Source organism: Typopeltis vanoorti, chromosome 10, assembly GCF_054136105.1.
Source record: "Typopeltis vanoorti isolate ZY-2024b chromosome 10, IOZ_Tvanoo_1.0, whole genome shotgun sequence".
Lineage (NCBI taxonomy): Eukaryota > Metazoa > Arthropoda > Arachnida > Uropygi > Thelyphonidae > Typopeltis > Typopeltis vanoorti.
The window spans coordinates 83,193,311-83,212,505 of NC_143558.1; the positions used below are offsets into that span (position 1 = coordinate 83,193,311).

Here is a 19,195-nt window from a genome sequence, read left to right on the forward strand (position 1 = left end):
ACCAGGTTCGATATGCTCTAAGGGACCACCGTAACCAACTCTGGAATAAACAAATTCACCAATTAAACACAGAGGATCATTCAATATGGAAAATGATGAAATCACTCCGTTCAATGCATTTTACATTTCCTCCAATCCAAGGTGAATCTAATGTTGTCTACAAGGACGAGGAAAAAGCTGAAGCATTTGCTGACAGTTTAAAAAAACAATGCAGCCCCAATTATATCAATACAGATATAAATTTCATAAGTAAAATTCACACCCAAGTGCGTAAAATAACTCAAAATGCCTCAGTCCAATCCAATAACAAATCCGTGTCGCCAAGAGAAGTACATATGAGATTTTAAGAAAACTAAATAACAAAAAACGGCTCTGGGTCCAGATGGAATAACAAACAAGGTACTCAAGTTACTTCCCCGCAAAGGGGTTATCCATGTAATAGTCATCATTAATGCCATCCTCCGGCTAAATTATTTCCCACAGCGATGGAAAATTGTCGACCTTTTCCTAATTCCCAAACACTGGAAAAAATACACAGTTTCCTGAAAATTACAGACCAATCAGCCTTCTTTCATGCATAGGTAAGATAGCCGAAAGTGCTATTCTCACACGGGTTCAAGAGGCAAATAGAAGATATCAACCATGTAATTCAAGATGAACAATTCGGCTTTAGGAAATATCACTCCACAACGCTACAAATTTACAGAGTTATCGAACATATAACCCAAGGGTATGAATGGCACAAACACTCTGGCACAGTTTTCCTGGACATCACTCAGGCATTTCATAGAGTGTGGCATCACAGACTAATTTTTAAACTACACGAAGTTGGTATTCCATTACCACTAGTTCTACTTATCAAATCATATCTAAATAACAGAAAATTTAAAATAAAACTCAACGGTATCAGATCCACAGAGAGGAGTATCACGGCCGGAGTCCCTCAAGGCTCTCTGCTATCTCCCCCTACTCTTCTCCATATACATGGCAGATCTCCCCAAACTGTCTCCAGCTATCACTGCTCTGTATGCCGACGACACAATCATTATAGCCAGATCTTTCCGTCCACACTTGGCCACAATCAAGCTGAAGAGAGCAGTCAATGAATTGGAGGATTGGTACACCAAATGGCGTGTCGCAATTAATCCAAACAAAAGCTCTGCAGTACTTTTCACCAGACGTAAAGCAGAACCGAATACAAGCATACAAATATTTGGTAAAATCATCCCTTGGCGCAATTTACCAAATATCTGGGAGTTCATCTTGATAGACGTCTAAACTTCAAGTCAAATATGGATAGTGTTGCCACTAAGGCAAGTCAGACTATAGCACAGCTATATCCACTTTTGAATAGGAACAGCTTCCTAAGCATAAGCAACAAAATCCTCCTTTTCAAATCGGTAATCAGACCGCAACTAACTTACGCCTCTCCAACCTGGGGTCACACGACTAAAAGCAACATCAACAGACTTCAGATAATACAGAATTAATGCCTAAGAATGGCCTATGGTTCATCATAAACATCCAGTTACACCAAGAAGCCAATCTTCTAGATATTAAGACTTACGTGACAAGCATTGCGGAGAAATTCTTCACAATCACAGATAATCACCCAAATCAGCTAGTTCGACAGGCAGCGGACTACAAGCCCTCAGATTGTTTTAAACATAAAAAACCGAAATCCTCCATCGCAAGAGAAAGCTGATACAGCCTCAATGCTCACAATGAGCGGGTAAATTACCCACAATAATCTCATCACCCACAATCTAAAATCCAGATAAAGGGATAAAGAGTCAAGGACTTGGTTCATCAACCAATTAAGTTCAAAGTTCAATTATTATTATTATTATTATTATTATTATTATTATTATTATTATTATTATTATTATATACGGGTGTTTCCATGGAGCCGTTCAGCCAACTCATCCCGGGTTGAATCCTTAATTCAACGCTGGTATTTGTTCTGTTTAATTTAATTTAATTTTTAATCAAGTGAATAAACTTTCCATACGAAACATGATAATCATCCTTTGCATATACATCTCGTTTTAATGTAATAGCACCATTTTATTATATTATTCTCCGTTTGGTGAAACCAAACACATCTATAACAGCGCCCTCTGAACCGAATTTATACTGGTGTAGTAGAAATTTTTCATTATCATTTTGGTTTTGTGCTGCTTGTGTGGAATTTTGTGTGCTTTGGAAGTTTGTATGTGAAATGGCTCTGAAGCGTATTAAAAAGGAATTAGAGGATTTGAAACGTGATCCGCCTGCCCAGTGTTCAGCTGGACCTGTTGGTGATGACCTTTTTCACTGGCAAGCTACTATAATGGGACCTCCGGACAGCCCTTATCAGGGAGGTGTCTTTTTTCTAACCATTCATTTCCCCACTGATTATCCTTTCAAACCACCAAAACTGGCGTTCACTACACGTATATACCATCCTAATATTAATAGTAATGGAAGTATTTGTCTTGATATTCTGAGATCGCAATGGTCGCCAGCTCTCACGATTTCCAAAGTATTGCTTTCCATTTGTTCCCTTTTGTGCGATCCCAATCCGGATGACCCGTTAGTACCAGAAATTGCCAGGATCTATAAAACAGATCGTGATAAATATAATGAACTAGCAAGAGAATGGAGCAGGAAATACGCAATGTGATGACTAATAAACGCCTAAATTAGGCCTTGTGCCTTCTGTAACTGCACCGTTGATACCCTTAATACATGATACAAACTTTTAAGCGTGTTATATTCTAGGAATTTATACACCCGTAATCTTGCTGTATGAACATTTTAATTTTCTTGTTCACTGAAATACGGAAGAAGAGTAAAATACAGAGTATGTGTACTACCTAGAATGCAAATTGTAAAAAGCTCTTCAAGAACTTTTGAAAATAGAATCTTATTCAGTTCTGGTTTTCGATGGTATTACAAAGGCATCAGTCAGTTCTGTGTATACGTATTTTGTACTACACAGATGAAGATTTACCACAATCTTGCAGATTATTACATTCAGTTATTTCATTGTCAGCTTATAGTGCATATGGTATGGTGGTCATCATATCCATCCTTGTAAATTTTGCTGTGTAAATGTTAAATGTAGTATCATTTTTAATAAAAAAAAATTAAGTTGTAGTATAAATCTTAAAACTAATTTGTCCACATCATACACATTTTTAGATTAGATAATTTCATTTCCTTTTCATTAAGCTAATTGTAATGTTTTTAAATTTTAATATGTATATCCAAATAAATTTGGATTTACAACCTAAATTTTTTATTTTTTCAGAGACACTTCCTAAGTTTATCCTTAATTGCTTTTAGGAAATAGTTACTATATTAATTTATAAAGTACAACTAGTTATATACATTGGAAAAGGAAACTTGAGAAAGATATGAAAAACACTACTTTGTAATGCATTTTTGACTATAACATGGTGTCCTGATTATTATTTTTTTTTTTTTACATAAGACATAAGGAAACAAATATGTTGAATATCCTTAGCCTTTAAAAGAGTTGTCATTTTGTGAGTCTGAAAATTAATAGAGCCTTCTGTAAATGCTACATATATGTAGCAGTTAAATCTACCTTAAAGAAGTGTTAAACATCTGCAATGTTTTGATTTCAGGACATTTAAAAATAATACTGTATGTTTATCTTCATAAGTGTGTGAACTGGATTTGAGGCTTGTTGCTTTTAAACATGTTCTAACATTGTGAATGCCACTTGACTGTATTTGGTAGCAAGTTAGGTTTTTTTCATTTGCTTTCAAAAGTTAGCTGAATTAATCATTAATATTGTTTCACATAGCTAAACATAGTATTATCATTTATAAAAACATACTAAGTGAAATTCTGATTTTTACTCTAGAATTGCACAGTATATAGTGATACATTAACATTCTATTAACATTCTAAGAAATCTGAAGTAAAGTGATGGAGTGATTATATCAAGCTGTGAAATGCATTTCCTAAGCATCCCACAATTAAGAAATGAATAAAAATAAACATATCATTTTATGCAGAAAAAATTAATATTTTTTTTCTTGATAAGATAATGTTCTAGACTAATGATATTTTGTATGTAATTTTTTTCATATTATTTTTAGATATTATATACTTCCTGTTTTTTAATACCATTAAAAATTTTATAACTGTATTTCATGTTTTCGATGTCATCCCAGTAAACGTTCTGACCGAGTGTTAAATTTCATTTCATGTAGTAAATAATTTTTCATAATGTTGTTTGTCTTTAAATAAAATTTTTGTATTTATTATTAGGTTAGGTTTAAATAATGAATGTGGTTTAGGAAGACATGCAAATTCTCTTATGTACATGTTATGAAATTTTTCATCCAATATGTTTGTCAAAGCTATACAGCTGAAACAGTTTTAAAGTATAATCTTGTTATGGTGCATGAAGTTTATATTTTACTTGAGAATAATAATACATTTGGCCATCCTGGTAATTCATGTCTGACAACATGGAACTTTTTCAATTAAGAACATTTAAAAAATTGCAAAATCTGCTTTGCCAGCTGCTGTGGAATTAAACTTCACTACGGCAGATATTTGCAAACATTTAGTAGTAGATGATTTTCACTATCCAGCGTATACAACCATGTTATCTATTGGAGACCATTGTTTGGTCACCACGACATAGGGTTCACAACTTATATTTAACATCTGATTTGCCTCATTGTACTGATGTGCTGTAAGACTGCATTATTTTTTTCAGTAGGACTGTCTTAGAATATTTATTTATTTATTATATTATTTTTTGAAGTTTTCATTATTTTTATGGATCTCAGTATTCTAAATGTGAATTAGTTTGAAATAAAATTTCAGTACACCAGAACATTTTTTTTTTTTTTTAATATTCAAGGAGGAAAAAAACTGCATTACTTTAAAAATTGTATCTTCAATATAAAAAATAGCACAAAGTTGTAAAGTAGGTTTGAGCTAAAATATGCAAACAGTATTAAATAGATTGCTAGTTGTATCTCACACCTTCTGTGTGATTTTTGCATTTTTTTTTTTTTTTTGCATAGATATTGTATGTCCGAATGATTGAAATTGTATTAAGAAATTTAAAATATATTCATTCACATATTTGTATAAATACATATAAATTTAAATAATTATGTACAAAAATAATTGCGCTATGTTAGGTCCAATCCTAAAACTTCAAATTTTGATATAGTATGTTTTAACAGGTGATTTAATTGCTGAATTAATTCAGTTTTTTTTTTTTATATATTGATAATTTTAGTGCATAATGCTAATATGATTTTATAATCTTTTTATATTACTTGTAAGGTCTTAATTCAATGTTTATTGGCCCACTTCAGTATTAGCAGTGATGTCTGATGGACAGCACTTATTTATATACATACACATATACACTTATTTATATACTACACAGCATGATTAAGCAGATTGGCTTAGTTTTGATTACTGCAACTTCCATACTTAAAGTTAAGTTATTTCTGTTATTTTTTATTTTTTTAAATCCCATTAATAATTTATTCAGTCATAAAGGTAAATGTCTAAATGACTGCCTAATTGTCAGTTCTGATTGTAGAGAGCAGTGAGATGTGTGTGGGGAATGAATACTTGAATTTATTTATTTTAGGAGGATCAAAGCAGATGACGCCAAAGCCAGGTGTGTAATATGTTACTTTGATTAACAAGTTAGTTTTTAAGAATGCAATTAGAGTGAGCAGGCTGCAAACTCTTCAGTGGCTTTAGGTTGAATAAAACTAGCAACTGTATGTGATAAATTCATCTCCATTTAGCAACATACTTCACCCTTTCCAAATTTGATGTGTTAATATCGGAAATGCCTGATGCACAGGAGCATCAACCCTAAAGTTTGTTACAGAGGTGTAATGGTGTGAAAGCTGTATCCCCTTACATAGACTTGGTCCATTTGATATCATAAATAGGATAAACACTAATGGATGGATATATATAACAATTTTGGGTAATGCAACGTTTCCTGCTTTGTGTAAGTTTCATGGAATGGACATAACTTGTTCAACATGACAGTGCACTGTGTTATGCTACAGCTATTGCAACATAGTTTGAGGAAACTGATCATTATTATTCATACTAATCCACCCTATGGATCATGAGATTTATAATGGGAAGTCTGCTTGAACATCACAGATATCAAACCATTTTTTAAACTCATTTATTGTCTGCACTGTTACCACTCTCGTAGGCAATGCTTTCTGTGCTCCTACCATTCTCCAAGAAGCTACTTCTCACTCTAACTCACCACTTCCTTTCTCAACTTCTTCCAGGGATGATCCCTTATTCAGCCTTCTGAAAAGTCTTGCAAGCCATGCAGATATCTTAACACAGCTTACATATTTCAATCAGATCATCCCTTCATCTTTTATATACCAACTGAGGTATCCTCTAAGGTTTCTTCATCCTGTTAAATTCCTGGTGACCAGATCTGAGCAGAGTAATCCAGATGTGATCTGATGATGGATTTATTAACAGAATCTCCATCCTTTAATCTCTGCATCAGTATTTTTCTTCTCTGTTGTCTTCACCACCTTTGCAATATGTCTCCTGAACTTCAAATTTCTATCACCCATTGTTCCACAATCCCTTGTCTCCTCCACTTCTTCCAGTATAGTTCTACAGTAGTGTATGCAGTCTTCCATCTGTGGATCCCAAAATTCAAACCTTCATATTGAGCTAAGTTAAACTAACATATTCATTTATTTCCCTCTTCCTTCCAGCTTATTCAAATCCTACTGAAAATATACATCGGTACTGTTACTAAATAGCTTTCCTCCACCTTCACGTTCTGCAGACATTTGAGTGATGACATCACTGACAGAGGTTGAATAGTAATGTCTGACTAAGTTCTGTGGAACCTTAGTTGTAACCTTCCTCTACCTCCTCCATATTCAACTCTTAGGTATTCCTCCAACATCAGTGTTCATTTGTATCTTTATCTTTAGTCTACAAAACTTGTGTACTTTTCCTGGCAGAAACTATAATTACACTCAGACTCAAGGGTAATATCTTTGAATATGTTCACTCTGACATATTCAAAGGCTTGAACAGTTCTAGAGAGCATCCAACTTAGAATTGTCTGACTTTGACCTTCTTTGGTTGAAAATCTCTCTGTCCCACTCAATCAAATTCATCTTCTGTAACTCATATGTCACAAACTATTTTGAACTATAACTTCCTCCGTCCTTCGGTGTTGATTTTCTCCAGTCTCACTTTCCCAACAGCAAAGTTACCTTCCTTAGCGAATTTAATGTTCGTAAGCGCAACTGGCTTTTCTCATCTGGTTGCACAGACCAAGCAGGTAGAGATGCTGAGACATCTCTACCTTAGACAAATTGTTCACATGCCTACCAGAATATTAGATGATCCCAACAACACCCTAGATCTTTCTCACTATAGTTCGCCCACCGATTAGAGATCCTTCGACACTTCTGCGCATCTCAGAAAAAGGAGAATCCATTCCAATAATAGGGTAATCAGTCCGTATAGTGAGATGAGTTGTTTATTATAACCGGTCGGAAAATTAACTTCTTTTTTATGATTATTGTAGTTAACTATGTTGCTTGTATAACAGTTGGAAAATTTTACCTATAAAGCACGTGATTTCGCGTGTTGGCGACCAATTTGGACGTCCTTCCTTTCTTTCTCCCCTTCAGCATGAATCGACTATTCTTCGAAAGACGCGAAGCAGGGACCTACAAACGGTGGGCAAACTATAGTAACCTTTCCACAATGTATGTCCTCTACATAATTCATGCAATTTAGTGCTTATCTCTTCTCACATGGAATGACACACAGTCATTCTTAATCAAGAGTTTTCTGGCACTATAGTAGTGGTGCCAAGTGGGATGACCTTAATTTTCTGTGCCTCATTCCCTTCGTTGGACTATTGTTTTGGCCTTCTAATCCAAACACATGCACTGAACATGTTGCCAAAGTAATCCCCACTCCATTCCATTCTAAACTGCTATTCTCTAAGCTTTGGTTCTCCAAGAAGTGCACCAAGGCTGCATAAGTGAAAAATCAAGCATACTAAAACGGGCTTTCATCAAGAACTCCATCTTTTATTGCTTATACCAAAGCAAGAAAACTATCAATGCATCCAACACCAATTGTTAAAGAAACAAAAGCAGGAGCCTTTTGGTCTCTTGCCAAAGCAATTGGTTTTAACTTCTGTCCAACACTTCTCTCACCATTGTTAACCCAGATGGTTCTATTGCATCACCACCCACAGAAAAAGGCAGTCTCCTGGCTTTATACTTTCTGAAATGCATGCAAAGCTGATCTTGGCAAATGTTTAACGCTCACTCCCCTTCCCCCCCGTCCTTTCACGAGTCAGAGATCGGAACTTAAATTAGACACCAAAAAGTTTCTTGGTTTCAAAGGCATTCCTCCAATTTACCTGAAGGTTTTGTGCTCCAGAATTGACTCTTGTCTTTTGTCACCTTTTTATGCTCTCTTATTTCACTGATATTCATCCCCACAACCTGGAAAATGGCCTATGTCCAACTCATTCCTAAGAGGAGTAATAAATCTCTACCACAAAACTACTTCCTAATCTCTCATCTCGGTTGTCTCTAAAATAATGGAGAGAACTAACAACACCCAAACTTCTACAGATCTGCTTGCACGTCTCCCATTTCTGGAGTAATACCATAGAAAAGTTTTTTGGAATCACAAGTGGTTGTACTTGAGATCACTGAGGCCTTTGATCAGGTCTGGCAGAAAGGCCTATTAAGCACATTCCCATCATTTGATCTACCCCACAACATCTGCAACTGGATTGCCAACTTTCTGACTGAATGCACATTATATATGTGATGGGGATAGCTTCGTATCCTAGCTATGCAACTAATGCTGGGGTTCCACAAAGCTCTGGTCTTGCACCTGCCATCTTTCTTCTGAGTATCAGTGACCTGCTCCAGTTGATCACTGACCCAAAACAGCTTCACTGATTGACAGCACACTCCATTTCACATGAAAAACCTTCAGTACACAAACCACCACAACTTAGAAATCAATTGTGATCTCAACCGTTTTACAGTGGGCTCAGATAACCAGTCCATTTTGATGTCAGCAAAACACAATTCTGCCTTACTTTCCACATGTTTTCTTATAGTAGTACTTGAAACAATACTCAAATCCTCAGGTAAGATAAGATTTCTCTTCATGGCATTACTCTGACATTGAGCTCCTCTTGGTATAAACACATTACAACCAGTTTCTTCAGTATCTGACAAAGTAGGATTCCTCTTGAGGCATTTACCTCAAACTGCTATTAACCATGTATAACTATCAGTTATCGAATATTGCTCTCATTTGGGGTGATGTGCCCCTACTGGCTCAGGACAGAAGGGGACAAATAGGTTGATTAATGAGTCTCTTACCATTTCACCCTACACTGTCATGCAGGCATTTTTCTACAGCATGCATCTTAATACTCCCATGGCAATTATTCATATGAACTATCATCAGTAATTCCTCCATTCTTTACTGAATCAAATGAAATGTGTGCGACTGCCACAGTTCAACTCCAAACCCATACAAGAAGTTTTCTGTCTTTTCATTCCTACTGCCGTATTTTGGAAGTCACCCTCTTATGTGTTTCCCAAGGAATACCATGCACAGATCTTCAAATCAAACCTGAACAAATTTCTTCTTTCACAACTCTACCTCCATCCCCATCCATGGTAGTAATATACTATATATAGGTTGACTGGCCAACCTCTCATGGATGGAATCAATAAAAACTTTCAAACAGCCAATTCAGTCAACTGTCCTTATACCCATACTTGCCACTTAAGTATCCACTTATTATTACAGCATATTGCAGTTTCCTTCATTAATCACTCTTGTTAATGTAGGCAGCCAGATTGCAAATTTGGTAAGAGCGTCCCTTAAATTTGTGCTGATTTTCATAACTCACAAACCTTTCTTCTAGGAATAAAACCTACTTTACCAGGATGAAATACCCCAGTAAAGTGATTATTAAACGGCTCCACTATGTTATCTGCATTGGTCACTTGACAATGGATATCCTGCAACAGGATCAGTTTTGTATGTATATATGAGTTCTTACTAAATTCTCCAAATCTGTACGACTATAGAAGAAATGCAAACCGGTTTATAGCTTGAATCCTCTATGCTACCACCACTCTTATGCAATGTTATTCCCTCACTCTCTTACTCGTTAGGGACATTCCAGTTGCAAGTCTCGCTCAACACCAAGTAAATGGCACTAGCAGTTCTTTAGCACATTGTGGAATCTTATCAATCTCACTACCTTATGTTTAGAGTACTTAAATATGTCTTCTTCATGCACTTCTAAAAGTTTAGTCCTCATTGCTCTAGGAATAAAACTTGCTTTACCAGGATGAAATACCCCAGTAAAGTGATTATTAAACAGCTCCACTATGTTATCTACACTGGTCACTCAACAATGGATATCCTGTAATAAGAGTTTGTCCACAATCATTTCTCCTACTGGTTACATAATGAAAGCACTCCTCAAAATTTTCCTTAAATTGTAGCTTTAGTCTCCTTTCATAATTCTGATTTTTTTCTTTTTACTCTATGAGGAACTGAGAGAAGCATACAACAACTGAGAGCAGCTGTTGTATGTTTCTCATACAACAGCTGCTCTCTACCTGTTTATAGTTCTTCCACAACCTCTCCTCATCTATGATTCTTGTTTCCTTAGTCATCCATTTTACTTCCAATCTCTTCATCTTTTTACTCAAGGTATGAAATTGTTGAGATTTTCTTACTAGCTCCCATTCTCTACTGATATCTATTCCTTCACATTCTTTCATTCATAGTAATGCTTGATATTTTCTAAATATATTATAAACATTTACTATTTAATTCCATACAAATCAATTTGATTTCTAAATATATTATAAACATTTACTGTTTAATTCCATACAAATCAATTTGATACTCCTGTTCATCCTCCAAGTAGTCAGAACTTCATAGACAATCTCAGAACTGGAGGCAAAGCTGATACCTCAGTCAGAATCAATTCTCTGATGCCATGACCAAATTCAGGACTCTTGATCCTGATGTTTCTCCTGGCAGAACTCCACAGAGTCAGTTCCCTTATTACTGAATGCTGTTTCCTTTGCCTAACTTCTCTGTTAACCATGTTTCAACGATACCAACAATCTTTGGACAGATGAAGGCAGAAACATGCATTAACAGTGTTCTTATATCTATTATCACTCTGCTTGGCTCTGCAATATATTATATATCCTTCCATCTTCCAATCTCTATTCTAATAAGGAGTGAGATCTTAATGAGGCGTTGTCCCATCATTCCTGTGTAAAAATGAGAACTACTAATGATAACAGAATTGCACTCCATTTTACATAGGAGAGTATAAGAGATTTTAGTGAGATGCTCATCGTTATATACATAGGTGTGTAGAAGATGATGCCAATGAAATGCTTAGGCAAATTGGTAAGGTGGTGGTAGATTATGGAAATATACATATGAATAAAGAGATAACACTTTGGAGTTAAGAAATTGAATTTCTGATAGACAGCCATCATAGGCACTGTATAACAAGCATATGAGAATCAACAATTTGGATTTGATTATGATTATAGCATCAGAGAATGCTATTGTAAATGGGGTTGTCCAATGTGACTGCATTTGGTGAAAGTAACCATGAATTGTTCATCTGGATGGTTAATTAATAGCTATATGTAAATGATTATAAATAGCTTAGCAGACAGTATGGAATGAGGAACTGGATAGAACTGATTGGTTAGGAAATATTTAACAGGAATGTCTGAATTTATACCAAAGGTCAGCAGTATAAATGAGGATGAATAATGAGATTAAACTGGTAGTCTGGAAGGAGAAGGTATGATAAAGGGTCCAGAGAACATTCACCAAGGTGGTCAGTGGTCTTTGGAATGTGGAGTACGAGGACAGATTGAGAAAATGTAAGTTGCAAAGCCTTAAGAATAGAAGGAAGGGGGGGGGATATGATTGAGACATATAAGCTAGTCAGGAGGTTGACATGGAAGAGATTTTTCATAGAATGAGAGATGGGGATAGAACAAGAAGCTGGAAACTGTAAGAAGGGTGTGAGGAGAAGGTTCTTTTCATGGAAAGTGGTTGGTGAGTGGAATGCATTGCCTGTGTTGTGAATGTAGACACATTGAATCAGTTTAAGGTATGGTTGGATGAGTATTATGTGCAATAGTGTGCACCTCCCATGATGAGTCTCTGATTCCATGGAGGTCAAATAATAATTTTATTTATTTTAAAAAGGAATTCAGTTTATAAATCTATGGAGTGAATTTGAAAGAAAGTTGGAATGGTTTAAAGTTGATGGATTACATTTAGAAAGTCTATTGTTTTCTGAGAATGCACAAAGTCAAATAGTTAATGATCAGAATCTACTTGTGAAGCAGGATAGCACAACTAAACGGATTGTATGATGGGAGGAATATGGATATGAGGTTAAAGATGCGGTTGCAGCAGCACAATGCATAAAGGGTGAGGATGAGACAGGTAGGAATTGAAATCACAGGATCAGGGAAACAGGAGTGGTCAGATTGAAGAAAAAGGTGTGGTATAGCAGCTAGAATATAGAATGTTGGTAGAATGGCCTCAAAGATAGGGATTGTTATGTTTCTACACAAATGTAAGGAGTATTAGAAACAAAAGAGCTCAGTTTGTTGCACTGATCGAGTCAATATGCCCAAAGATAATCGGAATAAGTGAAACATGGTTTTCTGAGGAGGATATGATGTTAGGAATAGAAATCGAAGGATATATATATAATTTTCCAGAAAGAAAGGAATGTGAAAAGAGGAGGGGGAAGTGCTGTTGATTGCAGAGGAACGATGTCCACACTTTGTGGACATCGTTCCTCTGCAATCTTTGTGGACCTCACTCATCAAGGGAGGGCACCTGCTCTACAGCTCTGTCTCTGCCACTCAATCCAACTGACTGCAACTACACCAATGCCATCTACCGCTGGCCACCATCATTAGTATTTCCAAAGACAATCACAACATCCATGCCCACGGCAGGATTTGAACCCTCAGCCTTTTGGCTGGAGAGCAAATATGCTAACCACTCAGCCAGCCTGGCTGGCCTAGTGGTTAGCGTATCTGCTCTTGGTTGGGTATGTAAAAAGAAGGTGATCCTGATGGGTGACTTTAATTACAGGAATATAGAATAGAAGGAGTAGTGTATGGGAACAAGGAGAGCGAGTTTGTTGAATTTCTGAGAGATAAATATCTTAAGCAGCATGTGACTGAAGCAACTAGAGGCTTTAATGTTTTGGATTAGTTGATAACTTCACAAGATGCAGTTGTTATTGAGGTGTTGACACTGCCACCAATTGGTGAGAGCAATCATGAGGTACTTGTTTGGGAAGTGATGAAACAAGAAAAGGTTACTTCTGAAAATGGATATATGTGGAAGTATAAAGCAGGTGATTATAAGAAGTTCTGTAGTCAGATAGCATCAGTACGTTGGGTAGATGAGCTGAGCAGAAAAGATGTTGATAGTGTATAGAAAATCACAAGGCAGTATCTGACACAAGCAATGTACAACTTCATGCCAAGCGAGTAAATAGAATACGAGTGAAATGGATGAAGAGTGAAATCAAGCAAGCTGTGTTGAAAAAGAAAATGCTATGGAGGAGGTACATCCTTCATAGCATAGGATGAGGAAGACCTCTTGGCATCAGTCTTTTCTCCAACTTTTGTACAGATGACCTCTCACTATTCCATGACCTACCTACAGCATGCCTCATCTGATGTTTTGTCAGAAAGGCAGACAAATAATCAATAGCCTCTTGATAATAAATCTCCTAGTCCACATCTTATTCCTTCAGTTGAGCTAAAATTTTGTCTTTCAGAATACAGACCCATCCTGTATCACCTCCACATATCTTTTTGCCAGCAAAGGTTAGTCGATTAGTAGAGCCTCTGTTACTAATGGCTTGCAAAAAGTTAAGCAGGTTTGAGCGCAGTTAGTAGTTGGGGAACTTGTTTGGGAAGTGATGAAACAAGAAAAGGTTACTTTTGAAAATGGATATATGTGGAAGTATAAAGCAGGTGATTATAAGAAGTTACAAAGACAATCACAATATCCATGCCCACGACGGGATTCGAACCCGCAGCCTTTTGGCTGGAGAGCGTATCTGCTCTCCAGCCAAAAGGCTGCGGGTTTGAAATGTTTGAAAACAATCTTTTTTGGAAGGATTCAGAGAAAACTCGCATGGTTTTGCTAAGACATTTCATCCCGTCTGGCACTGAGGGTTTCTTAGTAAGATACCATCTTATGGTCTCCCTCCTGCCTTTTCTAACTGGCTTTCCACTTTCCTTCCTGGCTGTTCATTGCATGTTATGGGTGAGTGGTTTCCTAGAGTACTGCAAGATTCTGTATGCTTGCCCATACTCTTCTTCATACACATACACATTGGTGTCCAAAACCTAAGGATTAAGACTAATTTCTGAAGATTACAACTGCAAATCAAATTCAGACGAATCAGCTTGTGGCAATTTGTATAACTGACCATTTAAAAGTAGAAAGCGGGTGCACAATCAAAATTTTGAATTGCATGCAAAGGAATCACATGGTAGCACTCAACAGGCTACACTAAGTGAAATGCATTTGAAGGAAGTGCTTTCATGAAGGAATGAAGTTGCAAACTTGCATCTTGTAATGTGTCAAAGACATCATCTAGATCAGTGGTCGATATCGACCCTCAGGGGTCGATATAACATTGTTAGGGGTTGATAGAAAATATATAAGACATCACTGTACGGGTAATATTTAATTCGGTTAACTTGAATTATCTCCATCTTGAATGACAACACAATTAAGAGTGAATCGTGGGAACAGCGACATGAATAGGACCTGTAAGATAAAAGAGGTCATGAAAATAGTTACGGAGGCCAATCAAGTAGGCCAAAATGACGTATTTACCCACAAGTGTCTTTTTTGCTTATTCTGTTATAATTACGTAATAGTAAAATAGAGGGTTCGATAAAAAGTCAAGAAACTCTTGAAGGGGTCGACGGTCAAAGAAGTTTGGCAACCCCCTGATCTAGATTCTATATGATTTCACACAGGGAAGAATTATTGGAAAGCTTGAAGAAGGCTGCAGAATTACTAATGCCAGAGAATTTGGAATCTCACACAGCATTGTATCCAGGTCCTGGGCAGCATTTCTAACCAATGGAATGTGTTCCAGATGTTTGCTAACAGGTCGCCCTTGCTCAACCCTTGGTTATAACAGCAAAACGTAATCAATGCATCATGGCAAGTCATCTTGCAAGTCGGTTTCATTCAAGCACAGATATGCAGATATCTTGATAAACTGTGGCAAGACATTGTGACAAGTAGGGCTATAATCTGAGTGCCTTTATCCATGGCTCATTGTAGAGCACGTTTTCAATGGTGCTGTATCCATAAAAATTGGACAAGCACTAATGGGCTAATGTACTCTTTACAGATGAATCATTTTAGTCTTTCCTCTGATTCTAAATGACATTTGATCTGCCGTTAAGTGGTACTGCTTACCATTATGAGAATGTTCTTGAAAGGGACTGATATGAAAGTGCAGGGGTCATGGTGTGGGGAGTCATTATACTTAATGGATGCACTAAACTACAAGCACTGGAAAAGGGACCATGACTGGTGAACGATACTGCAACGAAGTTCTTCAACGTCATGTTTGATGTACAGTGGTTCTGTAGGCAAAGAATTCATTTTTATGGATGACAATGCCACACCACATCATACATGAGCAGTGTAGATACTTCTGGAGACCAAAGATATTAATCAAATCAAGTGGCCAGAATGCTCCCCAGAAGAAGTTTCGGATGCAATAGGGAGAATTTTGCAATTTCTGCTGCTAGAAATTCCTCTCCAGAAGACAATTAAGGCCTTATCCTTGCTCTGAAGGAAGAGTGAGCCAGTTTGCCTCAAGAACTCCTGAATCATTTGATGCTAAGCATGGTATGACATGAGAGCTGTATCATAGTTCAGGGTGGACATATTCCAGTGAAATGTCTCTGTGCATAGTGTTCTGTAAGCACTGTACATTAATTCCTTAACTATGATGGCCTTAGGAAATTTGTAACTTTTGCCAAAAATGTATTGCAATTTAATTTATATGAAATTTATAACACATTTTTGTGTATTATAATTTATTAGCATGCTGGCAATAAATTTATATCTGCATTTGGCTGTAGTCATGAACATTTTTTCATATATATAGGAAAAATGTAGTTTGTCATTAGCTTTTGGACACCAGTGTATATCAATGGCTTGTCTCTCTTTTTTTTTTTTTTTTTTCTCTCTCTAACTTGAAATCCTATTCATAGTTTTTAACTGCTTCAGTATAGGTATGCAGGCTGCCATGTTTGTAAAAAAATAATGACAGAAACAAATTCATGTTAAGTAAATTTATTAGATGTAAAATTTTTGCCTAGGTATCAAAGGTATCTTCAGTATGTTAACAATGGAATGCAGAATAAAATGTAATAAAATAATTTATTTTAAAAGCACCACTACAGCTTAAGTAAGACTGTTAATAAATTCTTACTTTAAAATAAAATAAATGAATACAGTAAGATAATAATCAGCAACTTACACAAGACTGAGTCAGATATATTGCCCATAAAGGGTATAACCGAATGGCATCAGATTTGTTTAAGTTCGGTCGGTTTAGAAAGATCTCACAACTCTCCTTGTGTAACTGCTCTATAAGGAACCTTCTTTTATATAAAAGTTTAGTTTTCTTCCAATGAACACTACTGTTTAGTTGAAATGGCATGTTCTGCTAGGCCAGACTGCTCAAATTCAAGATGCTGGATATATATGATTTATGTTCCCCATGAGGGGATGGTCATAGATCTGTCAGACTGCCCAAAGTAAGACAAACCACTGGAGCCCGTGATCTGGTTGACACCTGGAAAGCTGAGTGGAAAAAGCTTGTCTTTAGGTGAGGAAAGGGAGGTAGAAATTTTCCCAAAAGGATATTCCAATATTAAGAGTTTTAGAACTTTAGCAATACGTTCAGAAATTTGTTTAATATACGGAAGAGGAATCTGAGAGATATCTTCAGATCTAGAGATTGATGGCCTAAAGCAGTGATAGGCTTTCTTGAAAGACCTTGATACCTTCATTAATACTTAATCAGTTTAAGTTTCTGTCTATTTTTTACATCCATAATTTTTCTGATTATACTCTGTTGATTCAATCTTCATGATTTCCAAAACAGGTGTCTTAAACACTGATTTCTTCACCATTATCAAGTGCGGTGAAGATAATCTAGTAAATTTCAATGCTATCAAAATGCAGTACTGTCTTATTGCCTGGAATAATTCAACCCCCCCCCCCCCCTCACTTTTGATAATGTTCTCTTCCTTTAACTTGAACATCTTGCTTACCTGGTATAAACAGAACATCCACAGCCTTCTCACAGCATCCACATTTTTTTATTTATTTGTATGTCTTCAAAAAACTACTTACTTCCTGTGCAACTTCTGACGCTTTATAAATTGCAAATTTCACTGTACCCAAAAACCTTAAGATTTTTTAACTATATAGAAAAGAGAAGGCAATCCACTAAAGAGGGGCCCCCCCCCCCTCCTTTGCAGAGACTCCCTCCAGTTGCTTTCTCATAGTCACTGTCTCGGCATTATGCTTTTTTTTATTTTTTATTTTTATAAGTACTTTCATGGGTTTTGGGCTTTGTATCAACGTTCTTGGGACTCATCTTTGACAGAAAGCTTAGATAAGTTACACACACACACACACACACACACACACACACACACACACACACACACACACACACACACACACACACACACACACACACACACACACACACACACACACACTCTTGTCATTTTAGGGATGAGTGGAAAAAAAACATTGAACATTCTTTGCACTATCATCTAAATAATGAAATCCTGATAAATGTTTCTTGCTCCAAATTTATCTGTGCTTGTATGGTCAAAGTTTGATTATGGGTCCCAGGTTCATAGTTCTGCAAGGGAGAACACACTCTGATGGTTGGACTTTATCCATCATCAGGGTATTACTATTATTATTATTATTACTATTATTACGGGCAACTCCAGGGAGTCATTAGACTCATCGAGGGAGGCCCTAAATCATATTCATCACAACTATTCGACATTCATACAGTATCTATCATACCTCGCCTTAAACTCATTCACTGTCAGAGCATCCACCACAGACTCAGGGAGCGCATTCCACTCATTCACTATAAAAGTAAAGAACCCAGCTCTAACACCTTTACTAACCACACTTTTGCCCAGTTTCCATGGATGTCCCCTAGTCCTCCCACAACCAGCCCTGTTCTCAAAAATATCTTCTGAATTAATTTTATAGAAACCCTTCAGTAATTTGAATGTCTCAATCATATCTCCCCTCCTCCGCCTATCAACCAATTTTTGCAACCCACAAATCCTCAACCTGTTCTCATACGATTCATTCCACAGACCTGCTATCATCTTGGTCACTCGCCTCTGGATCCTCTCCACCTCCTCCCCATCAAGAAGAAACCTAGGTGACCAAATCTGAGCACAGTAGTCGAGATGGGGTCTTATCAAGGCTCGATACAGAGGAACAATAACCTGCTTGTCAACATATTCTTCAGCAACCAAGTGATTTGATGAGCTGATTTGGCCACTTTTGCAATGTGTCCCCTAAATTTCAATTCCTTATCCACCAACACTCCTAAATCTCGTGCCTCATCAATTTCCTGGAGCACGGTTCCACCAATGCAGTAAACTGCCTCCAATCTTTTCACCCCAAAATGCATAACCTTACATTTTGCCACATTAAATTGACATCCATTCTCCCTAGCCCAGACCTCCAATCTATCCAAATCATCCTGCAAAATTTTGACGTCATCTGCATTCACTATTGCCCTACCCAACTTCGCATCATCCGCAAACAAATGAACTATTCCTCTCAGATCCTTTCCTATATCATTTATGAACAAATTAAACAGCAGTGGTCCAAGAACAGATCCTTGTGGCACACCACTAGTCACAGGCCGTCTTGTGGACTCTACTCCTGAGTAAACCACCCTCCTATCCATCTCACCAACCCTATGTCCATTCCCATATGCTGCAAT

The 19,195-nt window shown here is 36.7% G+C and overlaps 1 pseudogene; it reads left to right on the forward strand.

Moving 5' to 3' along the window:
* Positions 1–2,140: 2,140 nt before the first annotated feature.
* LOC150102548 (ubiquitin-conjugating enzyme E2-17 kDa pseudogene) lies at positions 2,141–3,141 on the forward strand (annotated as a pseudogene).
* Positions 3,142–19,195: the final 16,054 nt, after the last annotated feature.